This window comes from Bos indicus, chromosome 25 (genome assembly GCF_029378745.1).
Source record: "Bos indicus isolate NIAB-ARS_2022 breed Sahiwal x Tharparkar chromosome 25, NIAB-ARS_B.indTharparkar_mat_pri_1.0, whole genome shotgun sequence".
In the NCBI taxonomy this organism is placed as follows: Eukaryota; Metazoa; Chordata; class Mammalia; order Artiodactyla; family Bovidae; genus Bos; species Bos indicus.
In genome coordinates, this window is record NC_091784.1 from 15346190 (window position 1) to 15364269 (window position 18080).

The 18080-nt window shown below is 43.2% G+C and overlaps 1 pseudogene; it reads right to left on the reverse strand.

Annotated features, from left to right (window-relative positions):
* Positions 1–5980: 5980 nt before the first annotated feature.
* LOC109578114 (rho-related GTP-binding protein RhoA-B-like) overlaps positions 5981–18080 on the reverse strand; it is a 41124-nt pseudogene continuing 29024 nt past the window's right edge.

Below are 18080 nucleotides of genomic sequence, written 5' to 3' on the forward strand. Positions count from 1 at the left end.
CTATACAGTCAGCAAAAACAAGACCGGGAGCTGACTATGGCTCAGATCATGAACTACTGATTGCCAAATTCAGACTTAAATTGAAGAAAGTAAGGAAAACCACTAGACCATTCAGGTATGACTTAAATCAAATCCTTTATGATTATATAGTGGAAGTGAGAAATAGATTCAAAGGATTAGATCTGATAGAGTGTCTGATGAAATATGGACGGAAGTTCATGACATTGTACAGGAGTCAGGGATCAAGGCCATCCCCAAGAAAAAGAAATGTAAAAAAGCAGAATGGCTGTCTGAGGAGGCCTTACCCATAGCTGTGAAAAGAAGAGAAGCAAAAAGCAAAGGAGAAAAGGAAAGATATAAGCATCTGAATGTAGAGTTCCAAAGAATAGCAAGGAGAGATAAGAAAGCCTTCCTCAGTGATCAATGCAAAGAAATAGAGGAAAACAACAGAATGGGAAAGACTAGAGATTGGACTAGAGTCAATAAAATTTGTGATGCCAAGAGAACATTTCATGCAAAGATGGGCAGAATAAAGGACAGAAATAGTATGGACCTAACAGAAGCAGAATTAAGAAGAGGTGGCAAGAACACACAGAAGAACTATACAAAAAAGATCTTCATGACCCAGATAATCACGATGGTTTGATCACTCACCTAGAGCCAGACATCATGGAATGTGAAGTCAAGTTGGCCTTAGGAAGAATCACTATAGACAAAGCTAGTGGAGGTGATGGAATTCCAGTTGAGCTATTTCAAATCCTGAAAGATGATGCTGTGAAAGTACTGCACTCAATATGCCAGCAAATTTGGAAAGCTCAGCAGTGGCCACAGGACTGGAAGAGGTCAGTTTTCATTCCAATTCCAAAGAAAGTAAGAGGAATGGTTAAGTAAATTAAGGTAAATGGAATACCAAGCAGTCATTTCAAAGAGGGAGCTCTAAACACATGTATGTAATTATCAGTAAGATGCAGAGATAGAAATTTTTAAGAGCATGGTCCAGGAGATAGTGAGTAGTAAATCACCACTGATTTAAAGAAAGGTATCCTGTTTCATCCTGTGCACATAGAAACTGAGGTTTGGATGGTTTATGTAGCTTTCAGGTAGACGGCAGCATCAGAACGACCTCCCGTCTACCAAGCCCTGCTTAGTTATTTTCAGTTATCCTGAATAAGAGGTGCCTCCTCCCTGCCACCCCCTTGCCCCTCCCCCCTTACCATTGGACCTTTGCTTATGGCCTTCCCTTGGCCCGAAAACTTCCTCCTTTTCTCTCTCCTCTCTCTCTAGTTGATTTCTACTCATTGTCCAGATCTCAGTTTAAATCTCTTTTCTTCCTAAATATTCACTAGACTAGGTTTCTCTTCTCAAATCTATTTTTTGGGGTGGGAGGGGCTGAGAAAAGGGAGGGATATAGAGAGAAGGCTTCCACGTAGAGATGGAGGCTTAAGGTCATGCCGCCTTTTTTTTTTTTAATTTTTTATTTATTTACTTATGTTTTATTTTTGGTTGCTCTGGGTCTTCACTGCTGCTGCAGTGGCTTCTCTCATTGTGGAGCACAGACTCTAGAGCACAGGCTCAATCGTTGTGGCCCACGGCTTAGTTGTTCCAGGGCATGTGGGATCTTCCCGGACCAGGGATTGAATCGGTGTCACCTGCACTGGCAGGCGGATTCTTAACCACTGGACCACCAGGGAAGTCCATGTCCCCTTCTTGAGGGCAGACCACTTCTAGTGCCTGGTTCTTGCTGGAGTATAAAGGTCCAGCCTCTGCAGCCCAACTTGGGACAATTCTGTGGAATCCCGTCAACTGCACAGCTTCCTGAGTGGTAGGCTGAGGACTTTCAGGAGCCCAACTTCCCCCTCCCCCTCCCCATCTTCCTCTCTAGGTGTTGATCCCAAGTGCCCTCCCTAATCAACTTCGTAGTATACTGGCTCTCAGAGAAACTGCCACTAAATCCCAGAGAACAGTGATAGATCGGAATGCCCGTGGTCCCCTACCTTCCCACATTCTCTGATGACTCCTCACTCAGCAACTCCGGAGTTTAGGGCATTCCCTGCATTGCAGCTGGAGAGCGGTAGGTGACACTCATCCTCAGAACTCCCCAGAATTCCCCCACCTGCACCATCACTGTGGCAGTTCCACCTACACAGCCTGGACTGAGACTCTTTGTTCCACATCTGGTGCCCACGCTGGACTGCTTTGCAGGACAGAAACCTTGCCTACCTTGCTCCTAGCTGGTAGAATAATGTTTGTAGAATGGCTGAATGAATGAAGTCCTGCAAGACTGCTCATTTTACAAATGAAACAGTTTCAGAGAAGTAACTGATCCAGAGAAACTGACTATGAGTGGTGGAGACTGAATGCAGCCCAGCCCACCTCTTCCAGAGGGACTGAAGTGAAGTGAAGTCGCTCAGTCGTGTCCAAGTCTTTGCGACCCCATGTGCGGCAGCCTACCAGTCTCCTCTGTCCATGGGATTTTCCAGGCAAGAGTGCTGGAGTGGGGTGCCATTGCCTTCTCCAGGGGATCTTCCCAACCCAGAGATTGAACATTTGAGCACGAGCCTCACTTGGCTCACTGAACTCCAGGGTTTCGGTTTGTTGGCCCTACTGTGCTTCAAGCACACAAACATTGTTGGGCAACACTTGGACTTTGCATCAGACTGAATGGTCAAGTCTTGGTCCAACTCTCTGACCCAGGCAGGTCACTTTGCCCCTGAAGCCTTGGTTTCCTCATCTCTTTCAATTAGGATAACAATAGTACTTACCTCCTGGGATAATGTGAGGATTCAATTATATGATACACAGAAAATGTCTCAACGGTCTAGAAGAGTTGAATATTTGAAAAGTAACAGCCATTTCTATTTTTAACACTGTGCCTGATGCAGAAATATTGCAGATAAAGACTGTAGCTGTTTTACTCCTTTATAAGTCAGAAAAGAATTTGAATCCCCTTGAATGCAGGTCTCCTGCATTGCAGACCGACGCTTTACTGTCTGAGCCACCAGGGAAGCCACCAGAGGGACTAAGAACATGGAAACTATGGAGACCTGATTTCTCACTGTGGCATATACATAGTCCTCACATTGGAACTTTGCCATGTATGAGATTTTAAAATGGAATTTGGGGGGGTATGAGATGAGGCAGTGGCAAATAACATCAGTCCTTTAGAGGAAGTAAAACAGACCTGCCAGGTAAAATGACATTCTCATGCCACTGTCAACAGGACATTTTTGGAGGAATGAGTGATAAATTACCCAACGCTTTGGTTACCAAAAGGATTTAGGATTAAGGAATTCTTGAGGTAACTCTTGCGGTCATGTCCTGTCAGAGGATCTCAGCTGGATCAAAGTTGCAGGTTGAGTTCCAAAGATTAAGTGTCAGGACTTCCCCGGGTGGTCCAGTGGCTAAGATGTCAAGCTCCCAATACAAGGGGCCTAGGTTCAATCCCTGATCAGGGAACTAAATCCCACATGCCACAACTAAGACCCCACATGCCACAACAAAGATCAAAGATACCGCATGATGCAACTAAGACCCAGCATAGTCAAATAAATAAAAATAAATATTAAAAAAGAAGAGATTAGTGCCCCAAACCAAGGTTTAGTTACCTCCCTCCTGGTAGGGTGCCTTTTCTTAGGAAATGCAGGAAAGGCTGTCTAGAGAACAGGGCTGAGGTGGGGAGCACAGATGGAATTTTACAAATTGGAGGCAGCTACTTTATAGAAACACAGACAAGTCAAGGCAACTTTTGAAAATATGACTTGCCTGCACATAAGCCATTCACAGCCCCAAAGACTATGGCATCTGAACCTAAGCTGCTGAGTCAAAGGGATGGGTCTGAATTCCAGGGGATTCAAATTCTTTTCTGACTTATAAAGGAGTAAAACAGCTACAGTCTTTATCTGCAATATTTCTGCATCAGGCACAGTGTTAAAAATAGAAATGGCTGTTACTTTTCAAATATTCAACTCTTCTAGACCGTTGAGACATTTTCTGTGTATCATATAATTGAATCCTCACATTATCCCAGGAGGTAAGTACTATTGTTATCCTAATTGAAAGAGATGAGGAAACCAAGGCTTCAGGGGCAAAGTGACCTGCCTGGGTCAGAGAGTTGGACCAAGACTTGACCATTCAGTCTGATGCAAAGTCCAAGTGTTGCCCAACAATGTTTGTGTGCTTGAAGCACAGTAGGGCCAACAAACCGAAACCCTGGAGTTCAGTGAGCCAAGTGAGGCTCATGCTCAAAAACCTTGAATTCATCAATGGTTTGGGGGAGAAGTTTTATAGGTGAAATTTGGGGTGAGGGCTGAAGGATGTACGACTTTCTTCTGATTGGTTGCTGGTGAGGTAACAGGGCAGTGCTCCAGGAATCTTGTGTCTGTCCTTGAATTACCATCCTCCACCTGTGTGGGGGCCATAGTTCTGCAGAACTCATAGATATTGTTACATATATTCCTTGAGGAGGAGCCAGAACCCTGCCCCAAGGCTGAACTAATATTTCTTGGCTGTTCCTCCTGTGTTTCTATATTCCCTCCCTTCCCAGATTAGCAACTGTTTGAAAAGATCTAAGTAATGACCAAAGCAGGCTGTTTATAGACCCTTTAAAACAAAGAAACAAGTTAAGGTTACACACTTTCAAGCTTTTTGTTAATATTTGTGGAGAAGATTTTTAAGATTTGTATTTGTTCTTGACAAGTACAGGCTTCCCTAGTGATCACTTGGTAAAGAATCTGCTTGGGATGCAGGAGACCCAGGTTCAATCCCTGAGGGTGGTGGGGGTAGGCAAGATTTCCTGGAGAAGAGAATGGCAACCCACTCCAGTATTCTTGCCTGGAGAATCTCGGAGAGGAGCTTGGTGGGTTACTACTGCCCATGGAGTTGCAAAGAATTGGCACAGGAGATGACTTTGACAAGTACATTGACCCTCAAACAACACAGGTTTGAAATGCACAGGTCCATGTCCTGGATAGGACCACACGATCTGTGGTTGGCTGAACCCGTGGATGGGAAACTGCAGATGCCGAGGGATGAGTGTAAAGTTATATATGGATTTTCAGTTTCATGGAGGGTTGGTGCTCCTAATCCCCACATTGTTCAAGGGTCAACTGTAATCTTAAGGAGGCTGTGATCTAGAATTTGGGCAAGAGAGCCCTTTCAGCAGTTTATTTTTAAAAGACCTCAAAAATAAAGTAGGGACTTCCCTGGCAGTTCAGTGGTTAGGTCTTGGCACTTTCACTACCTGGATTCAGTCCTGGTTGAGGAACTAAGATCCAACAGGCTGGGCAGCACACCATAAATAAACGAAAATAGATGCTGTCTTCAGTTGACTTCCCTGGTAGCTCAGTTGGTAAAGAATCTGCCTGCAATGCAGGAGACCCCGGTTGGATTTCTGGGTTGGGAAGATCCACTGGAGAAGGGATAGGCTACCCACTCCAGTATTCTTGGGCTTCCCTGGTGGCTCAGATGGTAAAGAATCTGCCTGCAATGCGGGCAACCTGGGTTCGATCCCTGGGTTGGGAAGGTCCGCTGGAGAAGGGAAAGGCTACCTACTCCAGTATTCTGACCTGGAGAATTCCATATACTACAGTCCATGGGGTTGCAAAGACTCAGACACAACTGAGTGACTTTCACTCACTCAGTCTCAAGCAAGTGTGGGCATGGTTTTAGATACCACCTGGGTATTTATATTTTGAAGACACAGTTCAGTTTACATCTTCAAGGGATATAGAGACAATGCAAGTTTTCTCCTAGGAATTTTGGAGTGTAATTGTCTATAATCAGAAGTCTAGAGTAATTATTATTAATGTTTATAAGTGTACAATTAACCTCAGGCCAATTCACTTTAGAGGAGACAGCCTCTAATATCATATCTATCTAATCTCCACTGTCAGCCTTCAGCTGAGCTATTTCCTGGTCATTTGCAGGACGGCCTGGGAAAAGTTCTGGTCATCTGTTTCCTTTATGAAAGGAGAAGTGGGTTTCAACCAGGGGTCCATAGATCCAAAAGTTCTTCTAGAGGATCAGGGACAGGCTGTTGGGGATAAGAAGTGTGTAAGAGGAGGGGACAGGGGATTTAGGTCAGGTTTGGTTTTTAATTTGTCCTAAATTTAATTTCTGTTCTATCACCTTATTAAGAGAGTCCCAAAGGCTGGCCATTATATTTCTTTGTATCCATTTTTTAGTTTTTCCCTCCATGGGTACCAATGAAACCATTGTTTTAAGAGGAGAAAATTTTCAATTTAGAGGTTTTTGCTATTCAAAAGATTCATTGTCTGGTGAGTAAGCTTTTCTTAATAGCAAGTCAACCCAATAAGCCTTTTATGGCTTCACGGTGCATGCAAAAAGAGTGCAAAAGATAGAGGTTTCACAAGACCCAGGAAGTTCATTCCCAAAGAGAATGTGAGAAAGCAAACCAAAAGCTCAGCCAGGCAAGGGGACATCTCTCTCCATCACCCCGTTGTACTGGCTCTTGACAATACTCTTACAAACACATCCCTAGTACCCTTGCAACTCTGATTTCCCACCTAGGACAGCACTGCAGGGTTCTGGTTATCTACATAGTCTCTGTTAAAATGCAGTCCTGGGTGTAAATGCCAGATAGTTACATGGCCTTGGGCAAATTGCTTTACTTCTCTGAACCTTAATTTTTTCATCCCTAAAAAGGAAACGAATAATATACCCCCTTCCTGGGATGTTGGCTACAAATTAGCTAATGCATGATAAGCACTCAGCACAGTTTTTTAGAAAACTGTCTTTATTCTTTAGTAATTGGAAAAAAATCAACTAATACAGAAAAAATGTTTAATCAGCTGGAGAGGCGAAAGACACCGGGTGACCCCCAAGAGAACTGGAGGCTCCTCTGGGAGGAAACCTGGGACGGGTGAGAAGGAGCATTGTGGACCAGAACAAGCCCCCACCACCCACGTGAGACAGGTTATGCCACCTTCGAAGATGCTGAAGTGCCTCAGGTATGAAACCAAATTCCAGTTCTCTTAGCCTGGCCCTGGGGAGGAGATACTGGGCTGTGTGGGGAGGAATGTGGATGATGTGGCCATCTTTTACTAGAGGAACTAATTTTATTTTCAAATATACTTTCTTACAAACAAACACAAGCAAACCAAGACACTTTCAACAGGAATGACAAATATCAGTACCAATTATACCAGAAAAAAAAAAAAACCAACAGTCTACATCTGGTCTTGGGTAGTTTTATTTATTTGGAGTAACCTACATTCAGTGGCAAAGCGACTGATCTGATCTGAATCACACAGTAACTATAACTACCATGAAACTGTAGAGTTGTAACTTTCCATAACTGCATGGACTTGGGCCTTTCTGGCTGAGTACATCTTCAAAAAGCAGGATTCCCACCTCAGAGCTAGGCCAATGAAATCTGTAAAGGAGTAAACCTCTGAAATGGTGACTCAGAATACCTTACAGCTGACAGATGACAAGCAGGTCATGTTAGTTATAAAGTAGTTGTCACTATTTTATAGTTATATACATTTATATTTATTATATATATAGTAATGGCACCCCACTCCAGTACTCTTGCCTGGAAAATCCCATGGACGGAGGAGCCTGGTAGGCTGTGGTCCATGGGGTGGCTAAGAGTTGGACACAACTGAATGACTTCACTTTCACTTTTCACTTTCATGCATTGGAGAAGGAAATGGCAACCCACTCCAGTGTTCTTGCCTGGAGAATCCCAGGGATGGGGAAGCCTGGTGGGCTGCCGTCTATGGGGTCGCACAGAGTCGGACACGACTGAAGCGACTTAGCAGCAGCAGTAGCAGTAGTTATATATATATTATATATATATTTTCCAGTAGTCATGTATGGATGTGAGAGTTGGACTATAAAGAAAGCTGAGTACTAAAGAATTGATGCTTTTAAACTGTGGTATGGGAGAAGACTCTTGAGAGTCCCTTGGACTGCAAGGAGATCAAACCAGTCCATCCTAAAGGAAGTCAGTCCTGAATATTCATTGGAAGGACTGATGTTGAAGCTGAAACTTCAGTCCTTTGGCCATCTGATGCAAAGAACTGACTCATTGGAAAAGACCCTAATGCTGGGAAAGATTGAAGGCAGGAGGAGAAGGGGACGACAGAGGATGAGATGGTTGGATGGCATCACCGACTCGATGGACATGAGTTTGAGCAAGCTTCAGGAGTTGGTGATAGACAGGGAAGCCTGGTGTGCTGCAGTTTGTGTGGTTGCAAAAGGTCAGACACGACTGGGTGACTGAACTGAACTGAACTGATAGTTATAACTGGAATCAGTGCCTGGTGTGTCTGATGGGTAGAGAAGGAAGTGGCAACCCACTCCAGTATTCTTGCCTGGAGAATCCCATGGACAGAGGAGCCTGGTGGACTATAGTCTGTGGGGTCGGTGTCAGATGGGAGAGTAGAGGGACCCTGGCAGGCCAGGTGGTTTGGATAAGCATGGTTGACTTCTAAACACTGATGGCAAGATGACTTCTGATATGTAATCTTAGGTTAATTTTACAGGTAAATGAAAAAGGCCAGCAATCATCCACTAAGATTAATAAACAGCACTAAAAAATTTACTGCATGAGGACTGTGCTCTGCAGCAGTTTCCCAAGACAAAGAACCCAGATGTTTTCTTTCTTTTTTTGTTTTTGAAAATACCCACAGCATATGGAATCCAGCTCTTCTACCAGAAATTGAATTGGTGCCCCTTGCATTGGAAGCATGGATTGTCAACCACTGGACCTCCAGGGAATGCCCAGATGTTTTCTTCTTTTCTCTGGCTTGCAGAGCTGCTCTCACATCCATTTCAGAAACCTTCCTCCCTCCATCTTTGCTCTTCGCTGCACACCCCATGTATCTGAAAGCACCAATCCTGTTTCCCATGCCTTTGTCTTGCTCTAGTTTTCCTGACTCTTGCTGTATCTTGGTTGGCTCCCACTTACTGCACTCATCTTTCCAGAGATCCTTCTTCTCGCAAGCAGGATAATGGGTCCATTGTAACAGAAATGCTTGGCTTCTGGAGTGCATTTTTCTGAGATGTTTTTCTGATGAATATCTGATGTTTCCTGATAAATGTCTTTTTATCAGGGCTACCAACAGAGAGACATATCAGTACAACATCAGCATCCAGGTAGGAGAGGGGCTTCAGGTGACCACTTTCCTCCTGCCCACCTGGGTCCCATAAAGCCAAGTCTACCTGCTTTCTACTCAGCTTGATGTCTGCCACATGGTTCTCAAATACCACGAGTGCACATGCTTCTGGGAACTGGTCCCTGCTAAACACAGAGCCAGGGCACACTGGCCAATGGGGAAGACAGCAATTAATCAAATATTTAATTACAAACTGAATAGGTACTATAACAACAGCAGCAACAACAAAATGAAACAGAGACAACAGGGGCCACGCCCTGGACTGGGGAGGTGGTTAGGGAATGCTTCTGTCTCAGACATTCTGGAACATTCTATCCTAAAACCTAGTGACTTAAAACAACTACAGTCACTTATTTTGCCCACAAAGCTGCAATTTGGGCAGAATTCAACGTGGCCACCACGTCTGGGCTCCACATGGCATCATCTGGGGCAGCTTGACTGGGATGGGAGAGTACAGTTTTTTTTCTAAGGATATAAATTATGTACTAAACAATCCACCATTTCAAACTAAACAGCTGAGAGGTTTTTTGGTATATTCATAAGGTGGTACACCATCATCACTACCTAATTCCAGGACATTCTCATTTCCCGAAAAAGAAATCCCGTACTCATTGGCAGTTACTTCCCAATGCGTCCCTCTCCCCAGCCCCAGGCAATCACTACTGTACTTTGTGTCCTCAATGAAAGTAATCAATGAATGATGTATAATAAGAATAGACATGAACTGGGACAAACTTCAGGAGATGGTGAGGGACAGGGAGGTGTGGAATGCTTCAGTCCATGGTGTCGCAAAGAGTTGGACACAGCTGGGCGACTGAACAACAGCAAAAATAAGAAGAGAAAAGAGTTTTATTTGAGCTAACCTGAGGACCAGTCTGGAAGCCTGATTCCCAGATGACTCTGAGAACCTGCTCCAGAGCAGCATGGTTTCCAGGACAGTTTTGTATCATGTCAGAACAAAGACATTAAACAAGTCAGGGATACATTTCAAGGGAAAAAGAAACACATAAGTCAGCACTATACAGTGAGTCAGCATGACCTTGGCACCTGGGAAGGCAGTCTTATCATCAAAGGAGGACAAGCATTGGCATCCCAAGAAGAGAGGAATTTAATCTTTATTTTTAACATAGACATTCTTTTTCTTAAAATCACAAATAATGCTTTTGATTATTTAGCTTCTTACAGTACTCACATAACAGAAACTGACAAATCCATGTTGTTGTTTAGTTGCTAAGTCACGTCTGACTCTTTTGTGCCCCCTGGACTGTAGCCTGCCAGGCTCCTCTGTCCATGTGATTTCCCAGGCAAGAATACTGGAGTGGGTTGCCATTTCCTTCTCCATACCATGAACATTCTTTAGTTTTGGTCAACATGTCCTTTTCTCTAGTAATTAAAGCAGATGTACAAGGTATGTTTGATAGGCCACAAGCAGACTAAAAAGTTAACATAAAATTCAGGTTAACTCATAAATCAGGGGATTATGAATGACATATATACACTGCTGTATATAAAATAGATAACAGGTAAGGATCTACTGTATAGCACAGAGAACTCTACTCAATAACCTATATGGGAAAAGAATCTCCAAAAGAGGGGATATATGCATAACCCATTCTTTGCTATACACGTAAAATTAACACAGCATTGTAAATCAACTATACTGCAATAAAAATTAAAAAAAAGAAACTTCAAGTTGACATGTATAAACAAGAATGACTTCTGTATATGTCAATATATGACAGTTTCTCATCACTGTTTCTGTAGCTGTCCATAACTGGACATTTCATATAAATGGAAGAACCCACAACGTGGCCTCCGGTGTCTGGCTTCTGTCCCTGGATGCTGTCAAGGTTCTGGAGGATTCTCTTGAAGATGGCTGACTCACCTGGCCTGCTCGTTGGTGCTGGTTGACAGCTGGGAGTTTAGTGAAGGATCTGGGCTGGGGATCCTAGCTCCTCTCTGTCAGGGCCCTTTTGCTTCCTTATGGCATGACAACTGGGTTCTAAGAATGATCCCAAGAGAATCAGGCAGACTTTTCATGTTTTGTGACTCAATTTGAAAGTCACGTAGTGTCACTTTGATACTTGTCTTGTCACCACCAAAATCTTGGCTTTCTCTCCCCACCAAAGCCAAATAAAAACATTTGGAGACACAGTTTGGAGGAAATAGAAAGATGGCTTTGATCCTCAGCTGGCCAAGGAGAGAACACTGCAGGCTAGTGCCTCAAGAACTGTGCAGCACTCCATGGGGAATCTGAGGGGATCATATAGATGGGGCGCAGAGTCTGGGGTATGTGATAAGGAGCAAAGTAGGAAAGATCTTGCATTCTTCTTTTCGAATTGTTTCCAAACAGTAATAGCTGATGTCAGGTAACACAGTGACTGGATCTGGCAGTCCCATAGCCTGGTTATTATTTACATTTGTCTCTGGCTTATTGCACTGCAGCATTCATGTCTGAAATCCAAACAGCTACAAGGAGTGGTGTGCAAAGGGAGCTCGGAGGAGGTACAGGATGTAATTATCGTAGAGTTAAAGGGTAACAGGAGCAGGATGTATTACTAACTCATGCAGAGTTAGGGGGCTGTAGGTGCAGGATGTAACTGACACAGTGGCAGGTTAGTTTGGGGAAAAGCAAACCCAGTTACAGACTACAGATTCAGTTCAGTTCAGTTCAGTCGCTCAGTCATGTCCGACTCTTTGCGACCCCATGGACTGCAGCACGCCAGGCCTCCTTGTCCATCACCAACTCCCAGAGTTTACTCAAACTCATGTCCATTGAGTCGGTGATGCCATCCAACCATCTCATCCTCTGTCGTCCCCTTCTCCTCCCACCTTCAATCTTTCCCAGCATCAGGGTCTTTTCCAACGAGTCAGTTCTTTGCATCAGGTAGCCAAAGTATTAGAGTAAAACTAGGGAGGCTTCCCCGGTGGATCAGTGGTAAAGAATCTGCCTGCCAATGCAGAGACATGGGTTCAGTCCCTGGTCCAGTAAGCTCCCACATGCCATGGAGCAACTAAGCCTGTGCACCACAACTGCTGAGTCCCTGTGCCTAGAGCCTGTGCTCCGCAGCAAAAGAAACTACCACAACGAGAAGCCTACACCACAACAAAGAATAGCCCCTGCACGCTGCAAACTAGAGAAAGGCCCATGCAGCAGCGAAGACCCAGCACAGCCAAACATAAATGAATAAAAATTATTTTAAAGTAAAACTAGGGGTGACTTGCTCTTTCAGGCGTGTCTGTGCTTATTCTCTGGCCTAGTCACTGTTCCCTTTTTGCTGCTGGACTTGAGTTTCATTGGCCCTGCCTGGGTCACATGTCCATTCCTGAGCGATTCACTGAGGCAGGTGGGGGTATGTGGAATGTCCTAATTGGCCAGAACTGGGTCTTGAGTCCACCCCTGCGGCCCTACTGAAAGGGGCAGGTGGGGGAGTAAACTGTCCCCCAGTGGTCCTAATTGGATGTTGTTCTCAGGAAATGGAAAAACAAAACAAAACAAAACAACCCTCATTCCTCTTTGGTCCTTTTCACTGCAACAGTCTCAAGGCCACCTGGATTCAAGGGAAAGGAACACAGACCACACTTTTCAATGAGTGGATTGTTAAAGACACCTTGTAAGAAGAGTGTGTGCCGTGGAAGACGTGGACTGTGGCCATATTTGGATAATAACGGCCACAGCTTCCCTGAGGAAGTGTGACGTTTGAACTGAAAGCTGAAAGGTAAGTAGGTGTTAACTAGGCACAGTGATGGAAGAGCATTCCAGGAACGTGGGATGGCATTTAGAAAGGCCCTGAGGTGGAGCACTGAGCACATTTGAGGAAGAGAAAGCAGATCCAAGTGACAGAGACAGAGAGAAGAGAGACACAAAGTGAATCTGAACGGGCTGATCATACAGGACTTTGTCCTGTGCTTTAAGTGATGCTGTTTCTGCTCAGCTTCCCTTGTCTATTCTTCCAGAAGAGACAGCATCCTAAAGTACCAACAGGGTACAGTTGACTCCCCCACCCGCCCCTTTCAGTAGGGCTGGAATGGTGGACTCAAGACCCAGTTCTGGCCAATGAGGACATTCTGCACACCCCCACCAGCCTCAGTGATTGGCTCAGGAATGGACATGTGACCCAGGCAGGGCCAATGAGACTCAAGTGCAAAGCATTCCTGGGGTGACTGGACAAGGGATGCACTCTGTTTCTGGGGTTGCTAGGTAGGATATAGCTGGAAGGGCCAGTGTCATCTTTGACTCTGAGTGAGAAGAACCTGATTAAGAATGACATTAAGAATGAATCAGCCAGTTTTATCAGCAAAATGGGTTTATCTGGGAAAAGCAAAAACCTGAACTTGAACTGTGAACTTCCAGATGTTCAAGATGGTTTTAGAAAAGGCAGAGGAACCCAGAGATCAAATTGCCAACATCCGCTGGATCATGGAAAAAGCAAGAGAGTTCCAGAAAAACATCTATTTCTGCTTTATTGACTATGCCAAAGCCTTTGACTGTGTGGATCACAATAAACTGTGGAAAATTCTGAAAGAGATGGGAATACCCTTCCTGGAATGCTCCAGTCTTTGTGACCCATGAACCACAGCATGCCAGGCTTCCCTGTCCGTCACCAACTCCCGGAGCTTGCTCAAACTCATGTCCACTGAGTCAGTGATGCCATCCAGCCATCTCACCCTCTGTCGTCCCCTTCTCCTCCTTTCTCAATCTTTCCCAGCATCAGGGTCTTTTCCAGTGAGTCAGTCAGCTCTTCGCATCAGGTGGCCAAAGTATTGGAGTTTCAGCTTCAGCATCAATCCTTCCAGTGAACACCCAGGACTGACCTCCTTTAGGATGGACTGGTTGGATCTCCTTGTAGTCCAAGGGACTCTCAAGAGTCTTCTCCAACACCACAATTCAAAAGCATTGATTCTTCAGTGCTCAGCTTTCTTTATAGTCCAACTCTCACATCCACACATGACCACTGGAAAAACCATAGCCTTGACTAGACAGACCTTTGTTGGCAACGTAATGTCTCTGCTTTTTAATATGCCGTCTAGGTTGGTCATAAATTTCCTTCCAAGGAGCAAGCATCTTTTAATTTCATGACTGCAGTCACTATCTGCAATGATTTTGGAGCCCAAAATAATAAAGTCTGTCACTGTTTCCATTGTTTCCCCATCTATTTGCCAAGAAGTGATGGGACCGGATGCCATAATCTTTCGTTTTTGAGTGTTGAGCTTTAAGCCAACTTTTTCACTCTCCTCTTTCACTTTCATCAAGAGGCTCTTTAGTTCTTCTTCGCTTTCTTGCATTAGGGTGGTGTCATCTGCATATCTGAGGTTATTGATATTTCTCCCAGCAATCTTGATTCCAGTTTGTGCTTCATTCAGCCTGGCATTTTGCATATAAGTATACTTATATATACTTATATGTACTCTGCATGAGTTAAATAAGCAGAGTGACAATATAGAGCCTTGATGTACTCCTTTCCTGATTTGGAACCAGTCCATTCCCAGTTGTTACTGTTGCTTCTTGGCCTGCATACAGAGTTCTCAGGAGGCAGGTAAGGTGGTCTGGTATTCCCATGCCTTGAAGAATTTTCCACAGTTTGTGGAAACTGAAAACATTTTGTTGTGATCCACAACAAAGTCAAAGGCTTTGGTATAGTCAATAAAGCAGAAGTTTTAGTTTTCTTGTGAGCTATAGTTTTCTTTTGATCACTTTGGCTGCCTGTGGTATCAAGATAACACTGGCCTCATAGAATGAAATAGAACGTATCACCTTCTCTTCTATTTTTTGAAAGGTTTAATAGGATTGGTACTAATTTTCTTTTACTATGTATTTTCCAGTTATTTTCTTAGTGGTTTCCTTAGAGTTATAATTAACATTAATGTATAATTATATAGTTAGAATTGATACTGACTTAACTTTGAAGTGAAGTGAAAGTCACTGAGTTGTGTCCAACTCTGTGACCCCATGAACTATATGTCCATGGAATTCTCCAGGCCAGAATACTGGAGTGGGTAACCTTTCCCTTCTCCAGGGGATCTTCCCAACCTAGGGACTGAACCCAGGTCTCCCACATTGCAGGCAGATTCTTTAACAGCTGAGTCACCAGGGAAGTCCCAATGTAGCTTTAATATTCAGTTCAGTTCACTCGCTCAGTCATGTCCAACTCTTCACAACCCCATGAATCACAGCACGCTAGGCCTCCCTGTCCATCACAAACTCCCGGAGTTCACTCAGACTCACGTCCGTCGAGTCAGTGATGCCATCCAGCCATCTCATCCTCTGTCCTCCCCTTCTCCTCCTGCCCCCAATCCCTCCCAGCATCAGAGTCTTTTACAATGACTCAACTCTTTGCATGAGGTGGTCAAAGTATTGGAGTTTCAGCTTTAGCATCATTCCTTCCAAAGAAATCCCAGGGCTGATCTCCTTCAGAATGGACTGGTTGGATCTCCTTGCAGTCCAAGGGACTCTCAAGAGTCTTCTCCAACACCACACTTCAAAAGCATCAATTCTTCGGTGCTCAGCTTTCTTCACAGTCCAACTCTCACATCCATACATGACCACAGGAAAAACCATAGCCTTGACTAGACGGACTTTTGTTGGCAAAGTAATGTCTCTGCTTTTGAATATGCTATCTAGGTTGGTCATTACTTTCCTTCCAAGGAGTAAGTGTCTTTTAATTTCATGGCTGCAGTCACCATCTGCAGTGATTTTGGAGCCCAGAAAAATAGTCTGACACTGTTTCCACTGTTTCCCCATCTATTTGCCATGAAGTGATGGGACCGGATGCCATGATCTTCATTTTCTGAATGTTGAGCTTTAAGCCAACTTTTTCACTTTCCTCTTTCACTTTCATCAAATGAGTTCCTCTTCACTTTCTGCCATAAGGGTGGTGTCATCTGCATATCTGAGGTTATTGATATTTCTCCTGGCAATCTTGATTCCAGCTTGTGCTTCTTCCAGTCCAGTGTTTCTCATGATGTACTCTGCATAGAAGTTAAATAAGAAGGGTGACAATATACAGCCTTGACGAACTCCTTTTCCTATTTGGAACCAGTCTGTTGTTCCATGTCCAGTTCTAACTGTTGCTTCCTGACCTGCATACAAATTTCTCAAGAGGCAGGTCAGGGGGTCTGGTATTCCCATCTCCTGAAGAATTTTCCAGTTTGTTGTGATCCACACAGTCAAAGGCTTTGGCATAGTCAATAAAGCAGAAATAGATGTTTTTCTGGAACTCTCTTGCTTTTTCCATGATCCAGCGGATGTTGGCAATTTGATCTCTGGTTCCTCTGCCTTTTCTAAAACCAGCTTGAACATCCGGAATTTCAAATTTTTACTTCTATATAGCCCCATTCTTTTCTTTATGTTCTTATTGGCACAAATTCCACCTTTTTTACTGTGTGCCTATGAATACAGATTTTTAATTATTATTTTATGTTATTGTCTTTTAAATCACAGGAAAAAAGAGTAACAAGCTAAAAATATGTTAATACTGACTTTTAAATTTACTTATGTAGTTAACCAGTTTTTTTTTTTTTAATGTAGATTTGAATTATTGTTTAGCATCCTTCAGTTTCAGCTTGAAGAACTCTTTTCAGCATTTATTGCAGGTCAGATCTACCAGCAATAATCTCTCCCTTGTTTTGTTTTTTCTGGGAATGGCTTAATTTCTCCTTTACTTTTGAAGGATAGTTTTGCGGATTGTAGAATTATTGGCTGACTGTTTTTTTTGTTTTTTTTTTTTCTTTCAGCACTTTCATATGTCATCCCACTGCCTTCTGGCCTCCATGGTTTCTGATAAGAAATCATCGCCTGACCTTAACTATCCTTTATATGTGATGAGTTTTTCCTCTCTTTCTGCTTTCAGGATTCTCTTTTTCTTAACAGTTTGATCTTAATGTGACTCAGTGTGAATCTCTTTGAGTTTATCCTATTTGAGTTTCATTGAGCTCCTTGAATGTTTAGATCTGCATTTTTCATCAGCTTTGGAAATGTTTGATCCATTATTTCTTCAATGATTTTTCTGCCTCTTTTTCTGTCTCCTCTCCTTCTTAGACTCCCGTTATGTGTTTTTTGGTGCACTTGATGCTGTCTCAGAAGTCTCTTAGAGTCTGTTCACTTTCCTTCGTTTTTTTCCTACTAAGTAGGAAAAAATCTAAGTAATCTCAATTTATCCATGTCCAAATTTATCAATTCTTTCTTCTGCCTGTTCACATATGATTTTGAACCACTGTAGTGAGTTTTCATTTCAGTTATTAAACTTTTCAACTCCAGAATTTCTATTTGTTTGTTTCCTTTTAATAATTTCTATCTCTTTATTGACATAGTCTATTTGGTAAGATAGTGCTTTTATGGTTTCCTTTAGTTCTTTGAGCATATTTTAAATAGTTGACAAACTCTTTGTCTAGATATTTTGACTTTTTTTTTTAATATAATTGGGTTTCATTTTGTTTCTCTGTTCAGGATTCAGTCAAGGCTATGTGTTGCATGACTTCTTCACCATTTTTTTTTTTTTTTTTGGTTGTACCACTTGGCTTGTGGGATCTTAGTTCCCCCAAACAGGGATTAAACTCATGCCCCGCTGTGTGGAAGTGTGGAGTCTGAGGTGCCAGAGAATTCTCCTCCACCTTTTCAAAAAATTTTAAGACATTGCCAGGAGAACCCAGGTCAGATGTCTAATAGAATGTCCCATTTTCATTTTTCCTTCATAATTAGATCCAAGTTAAGCAGTTTTGATAAGATGATACATAGATAATGAACATGCACAGTCTTTCTAGGGCAATGATTTGAAGTGAATTGGATCCAAATATTTCTTATTGTGATGTCACTTTGCTCAATATTCAGATTTTCAGGAGAGAGAGTATAATTGGCCAGATTGGTTTGCCTGCTCACTCCTTGGCCAGAGAGGGGACACATTTTGATTGACAGTCTTATCAAGAGTATTCCCAGTGAGG